At 42.6% G+C, this 6000-nt stretch overlaps 1 long non-coding RNA gene across 2 annotated transcripts in view; it reads left to right on the forward strand.

Annotated features, from left to right (window-relative positions):
• Positions 1–3555, forward strand: part of LOC121818076 (uncharacterized) — a 222741-nt gene extending 219186 nt beyond the window's left edge. For both annotated transcript variants that reach the window (XR_009598622.1, XR_009598623.1), the window contains 2 exons: positions 1227–1306; positions 1897–3555. This is a non-coding gene — a long non-coding RNA (uncharacterized LOC121818076). The remainder of the gene's footprint in view (positions 1–1226; positions 1307–1896) is intronic.
• The last annotated feature ends 2445 nt before the right edge of the window (positions 3556–6000 follow it).

Raw genomic sequence — 6000 nt, forward strand, 5'->3', positions numbered from 1 at the left:
CTGCACAGCGTGGCTCGTAGCTTCACTGAGTTGCTCCTTCACTGTGATCTTGAAGGGGAGTAACGATAGCCTCTGGCTTATTCTCAGAGCTGTAATCTAAGAGCCTCTGTAAATCTGAGATAACCAGGGCCCAGGCTCATCAAACACATTTTTGGGTCACATTCTTGCAAAATGAGAATTAACCCCACCTCTGGTAACTTGTTGACAAGGTGACAGGAAGACATGGTATCAGGCAAAAACATCTGGCGACTTAAGTCCATGACCAAGCTCTAAAAGTACATTTACTTTACTAGGAGTTAGCAAAGCAAACACGTTTCAACAAGATCTGAACAGACTGGAGGTTTGAATTATCCAAACATATTTTGGTGCCAGGAGAAAACACGTGGAGTGGTTTACGCAACTCAAAGAATAGAGGGTCTGAGTGTATTTTTGAGCAGGCGAGGAGAAACCAGCCCTTTTCTAGAAAACCAAGGAATGGTAAAGATATTAATTCCTGATTTAACATTTTCAAGCTGTCTCTTCCTTGACCACCCCCCCACCCAGTTATTCTAAAGTGGTTTGCCATTTTATTTGCATTTACTTTATTTTTTTTTTAATTTTTTTTAAATTTTACTTTACAATACTGTATTGGTTTTGCCATACATTGACATGAATCCGCCACGGGTGTACATGAGTTCCCAATCCTGAACCCCTGAACCACCGCCCCCCCCCCCCACCTCTCTCCCCATATCATCTCTCTGGGTCATCCCAGTGCACCAGCCCCAAGCATCCTGTATCCTGTATCGAACCTAGACTGGCGATACGTTTCTTACATGATAGTATACATGCATTTACTTTAATTGTTTCATTTTGTTTGTTTTACCTCTTTCATAAAAAAAATCCAGTGGAAATAGACACAGAGAACATTAGAAAGACCTTCTGGAAGATAACTTGTCAGCCTTCTCTCAGCTCCATCCTTAGGAAGATGGAGAGGATAAAAGTACTCCATCTCTAGGCATAAATGGAATGCAGAAAAAAATCACATTGTGTGTGCCCCTCTGTTGATTTCTGTATGAGTTCGGTTTTATTTGAACAACGACTGTCTTGATGGGGAAAAAAGGTTGTAACAGGGCACTGGTGGCAGAGAAAGGACTCCATAAGGGAAGCTGTGGTCCCACCTGCCTAAGCTGAGTGGTGGGTAGAGGATTTGCGCGTTGACTGTAATTCTGTATTTCTGTGTGTTTCAGGCGCTTCACTCTATAAGGCACTTGTACTTCGTCTCCTCCTGCTGGCAGCTTTGCTCAGTCATTCCTCTGACACCACTCTCGTAAGTATCTATTACTCTGCTAACAAGCTACCTCAAAACTTAGCAGTGTGGAACTTTCTTTTTTTCTGTTTTAGTTTACTTTTTTGCTGTTGTTTATTTTTTAAATTAATTAATTTATTTTAATTGGAGACTAATTGCTTAACAATATTGTGGTGGTCTTTGCTACACATTGACATGCATCAGCCACGGGTGAACATGTGTCCCCCCGTCCTGAACCCCCCTCCCTCTTCCCTCCCCATCCCATCTGTCTGAGTTGTCCCAGAGCACCAGGTTTGAGTGCCCTGCTTCATGCATCAAACTTGCACTGGTGATCTATTTCACACATAGTAATATACATGTTTCTATGCTATTCTCTCAAATCATCCCACCCTCGCCTTCTCCCAGAGTCCAAAAGTCTTTTCTTCATATCTGTGTCTCTTTTGATGTCTTGAATATAAGGTCATCATTACCATCTTTCTAAATTCCATATATATGGGTTAATATACTGTATTGGTGTTTCTCTTTCTGACTTAATTTACTCTGTATAAATAGCTCCAGTTTCATCCACCTCATTAGAACTGACTCAAATGTGTTCTTTTTTTATGGCCGAGTAATACTCTTGAGAGTCCCTTGGACTGCAAGGAGATCCAAACAGTCCATTCTGAAGGAGATCAACCCTGGGATTTCCTTGGAAGGAATGATGCTAAAGCTGAAACTCCAGTACTTTGGCCACCTCATGCGAAGAGTTGACTCATTGGAAAAGACTCTGATGCTGGGAGGGATTGGAGGCAGGAGGAGAAGGGGACGACAGAGGATGAGATGGCTGGATGGCATCACTGACTCAATGGACGTGAGTCTGAGTGAACTCTGGGAGTTGGTGATGGACAGGGAGGCCTGGCATGCTGCGATTCATGGGGTTGCAAAGAGTCGGACACGACTGAGCGACTGAACTGAACTGAACTGAACTGAATACTCCATTGTGTATATGTACCACAGCTTTCTTATCCATTCGTGTGCCGATGGATGTCTAGGTTGCTTTCATGTCCTGGCTATTGTAAACAGTGCTGCGATGGACATTGGGTACATGTGTCTCTTTCAGTTCTGGTTTCCTCGGTGTGTATGCCTAGCAATGGGATTGCTGGGTCATAAGGCAGTTCTATTTCCAGTTTTTTAAGGAATCTCCACACTCTTCTCCATAGTGGCTGTACTAGTTTGCATTCCCACCAACAGTGTAAGAGGGTTCCCTTTTCTCCACACCCTCTCCAGCATTTATTGTTTGTAGACTTTTTGATAGCAGCCATTCTGACAGGCATGAGATGGTGCCTCATTGTGGTTTTGATTTGCATTTCTCTGATAATGAGAACCACAAACCTTTATTATCATCACCTGTAGTGTCTAACACTGAGGAATCCAGCAGCAGCTTGGTTGGGTAGTTCTGGCTCTCTCAGGAGGTGTTGGTCAGGGCCGCATCATCTGAAGGCTTGAGGGGGCTGGATGACTGACTTCCAAGATGGCTGCCTCCCATGGCTGCTGGCTGAAGGCCTCGATTCCTGAGAGGTGAGCCACTGTATAGGCTGCTTGAGCGTCATCATGACATGGCAGCTGGCTTCCCCCAGAGGGAGAGATCTGAGAGACAGAGCAAGGGAAAACTGCCCTGTCGTTTATAAACCTATCTAGGAAATGACCTGGCATCCCGCCTGCAGTATTTAGTCGGTTCCCCTGACCAGGCCTGATTGGATGGAGGAGGGGGTCACACAGGGCGTGGCTGTCAGGAGGCGGAGATCGCTGCAGGCCTCCTTGCAGGCAGGCCACGCCAGGCATAATGCACTATCGATGCTTACAATACGCTACCATATTTCTCTCTCCCTGTTTCCCCCTTTTCCCTAGTATATTTTTTTTTAATTGTATTTTGGAATTAAGTCTGAAAATATGTGTTAGTACTGGAATCAATAGGTTCCTCCTCCAAATGTTCACTTGGAAAGAAAGGTTTCTGGGACTTCCCTGGTGGTCCAGTGGGTTAGACTCGATAGTTCCACTGCAGGGGGTGCAGGTTTGATCCCTGGTCGGGGAACTAAGATCCCACAGGCCACGTGGCTTGGCCAAAAAAAAAAAAAAAGAGGTATTTTTTGGAGGGTAAGGGAAATATTCTGGAATTAGATAATGGTGATGGTTGTATAACGTTGTGAATGTACTAAAACCATTGAACTGTATACTTTAAAATGCTCAAAGTATGTTGGATGTATTTTAGCTCAATAAACAAAAATTTCAAAGAGGGGGCCTGAATAGCACTGATATCAAATTTGCTGATCCAGAAAGATTTATAGTTGCTTTTAGCTCTCTGTATTTTGTTTGTTCTCTCAGCTCAAAACTTTAAAGTGTGATTAATCCAGAGACTATGAGGTCTTAGGAAAATTGATTTATGGTGCTAACACTTGTGGTTGGTTGGGGTCTATTGGAAATAACATCAAGTACTAGCTCTGAAGAGTCAGACATGACTTAGTGACTAAACAGCAACTGATGTGGCGTAGTGGCAGTTTTTTCAGAGCACCACTGACATAAATTCTCGTGATCCAGCTCACATGATCCTTCCGTTGGAAATGCAAATAGCATATTTTATCCTGACCTCACAAATGTTATCAATAGATGATGTGTGTATTCTGTGAGCAATTCCCTCAAGATCACTTTTGTTAGAGTTTTTTGCATGATTTCTGATTTCACTTGGCAATTGTTTTCCATTATGTTACATTGTGTTGTCAGTTACTTGGAGAGGTTCCAGGTTTTTTTCTTGTACTTAATACCATTTGTGGCTATGAGAACTGAGTCTGCCAAAGCTCTTTGTCTTATTGTTGTCACGCACACACCATCCTTATCAGTAATCAGGAAGACAATTCAGCGTCACCTAGCACTGACTGCCATGTGCCAGGCATCACGTATACTGCATCAGTTACTATTAACCACCTGTCCTGAATAACTGCTAGTTATTGATAGTGCCAAGCCTCAGATTGCTTACATAACTTTCCCAGAGGTCACACCCACAGTTAAAAATATGTCACTAAAAATAAGATGCTTAGATACAGATCTGTCTGCTTTGGACCACCTCAATAAAGTGTTATCAGTTTCAACTTAAATGAATGACACTGAACTCAGCTGACCGAATATCTACAAAGATTGTGTCTTAGCTGGAACTCCCCCTTCCCGTTTACCAGATTCTCCACCATTCTGTGATTCAGAGGAAGATGTATGGGAAGTGGGGATGAGTAAGCATGTGACTTTCAGACAGGTCCTGATCTTCTCTTTATCCCTCCCTGTTGCTTCTTTTCCTCTCTGTTAGCAAGTCCGGAGCAGGGTTGCTGGGATGAGATCGAAGCATGACACTGCTTGTACCCGTTGACCAAGTCATAGAGCGAGCAAGGTATCTGCTCAGTCCTCCTGAGACTCAGTGAGTATTTCTGCTTTCCTGGAAGCCTCTTCCGAGTACTGTTTTTGGGGTTTCCTGTGGTGACTGTTAAAATAGGAAAGCATTGTCTCTCAAGATCAGAAGGCTCAATCTTGTGATTAAGTGCTTTGGTTATTCCTGTTCTGCAGTGGTATCTTGTATTAACTGGAATCATAAAATGCCTCATGTCTAAGCAGAAACCGAGCAGCAGTAATGAAACTTTCATCATCATTGAATGATCATGCCTTGGAGAGAGTCAGGAACATGTGTACAAAGGGCTCAGTGATGCCCGGCTCCCCTGGCGTAAGGGACCTTGGATCCACGCAGACGTCAAGTCAAGGGCTGAGAGCACTTCAAAATGTCCCCTAACTGCAGTGAGGTTTGCTCTTCATATTTGCATAGAGAGGACTATAAAGAGATAGAGTGTTAGAGGATCTCTGGCACTGGTTCATCTGGGAAGTGAAGGCTCTGGTAAGACTTCACAACATCCAGCGACACAGAATTGGAGCTGGACGTATTAACTAAAAGAGACACTGGGTTATTTTCATCCATCTAAGAAAGCACTCATGTTCATTCACACAAGCATAGTTATCTTTGGAAGTGAAGACAGAAGAAGTAGACTGTGTTTGGATGTTGAGTAACCAAAGGGAAATTGTAGCAGAAACATTTATATACTTACCCTATAGCTACCACTCTGTTTTTGTTCAGATAGACACCCTCTTTGGCAAGAACATGTACCTAATGAGAAATAATCCTAGCCCAAGGTCCTATCTGAGTCATTCATGGTGGTCCCATTCTCTTAACTGGTATTTGATTTAGGCAAAGACATTGGATATAATTCTGGCTAATGAGGCAAGAGGGGGAAGTCTGATTGGAGAACTTTTTGTCCTGAGAAAAACCTAAAAAAGAAAGAGTTCTCCTTCCTTTGAATATTGTTATTTACGGACATGTTACTTGAAAATGAGGTGATCTTTTAGCCTGAAGATAAAACCAAGACACATGGAAGACAATCATATAGAAGTGAACCCAGAGATATTGATCATACTGTGAATAAAATCTTGTTTATTGAGATAACAAAGTGCTTTAACATTTAAACCAGTTGATTTGAAGTCCTCTACTATTTACTGCCCAAGTCATTCTAATTTGGAGTTCATAAGCCTAATGCATCATCAAAATCAGGAGAGACTAATCGCACTACTTACATGCCAACAGATTATGTTATGTGGCATCCCCTCCCTTTTGATCCCTCTCTCGAGAAATAGCTAATTCTAAATTTTTA

Source organism: Ovis aries, chromosome 26, assembly GCF_016772045.2.
Source record: "Ovis aries strain OAR_USU_Benz2616 breed Rambouillet chromosome 26, ARS-UI_Ramb_v3.0, whole genome shotgun sequence".
Lineage (NCBI taxonomy): Eukaryota > Metazoa > Chordata > Mammalia > Artiodactyla > Bovidae > Ovis > Ovis aries.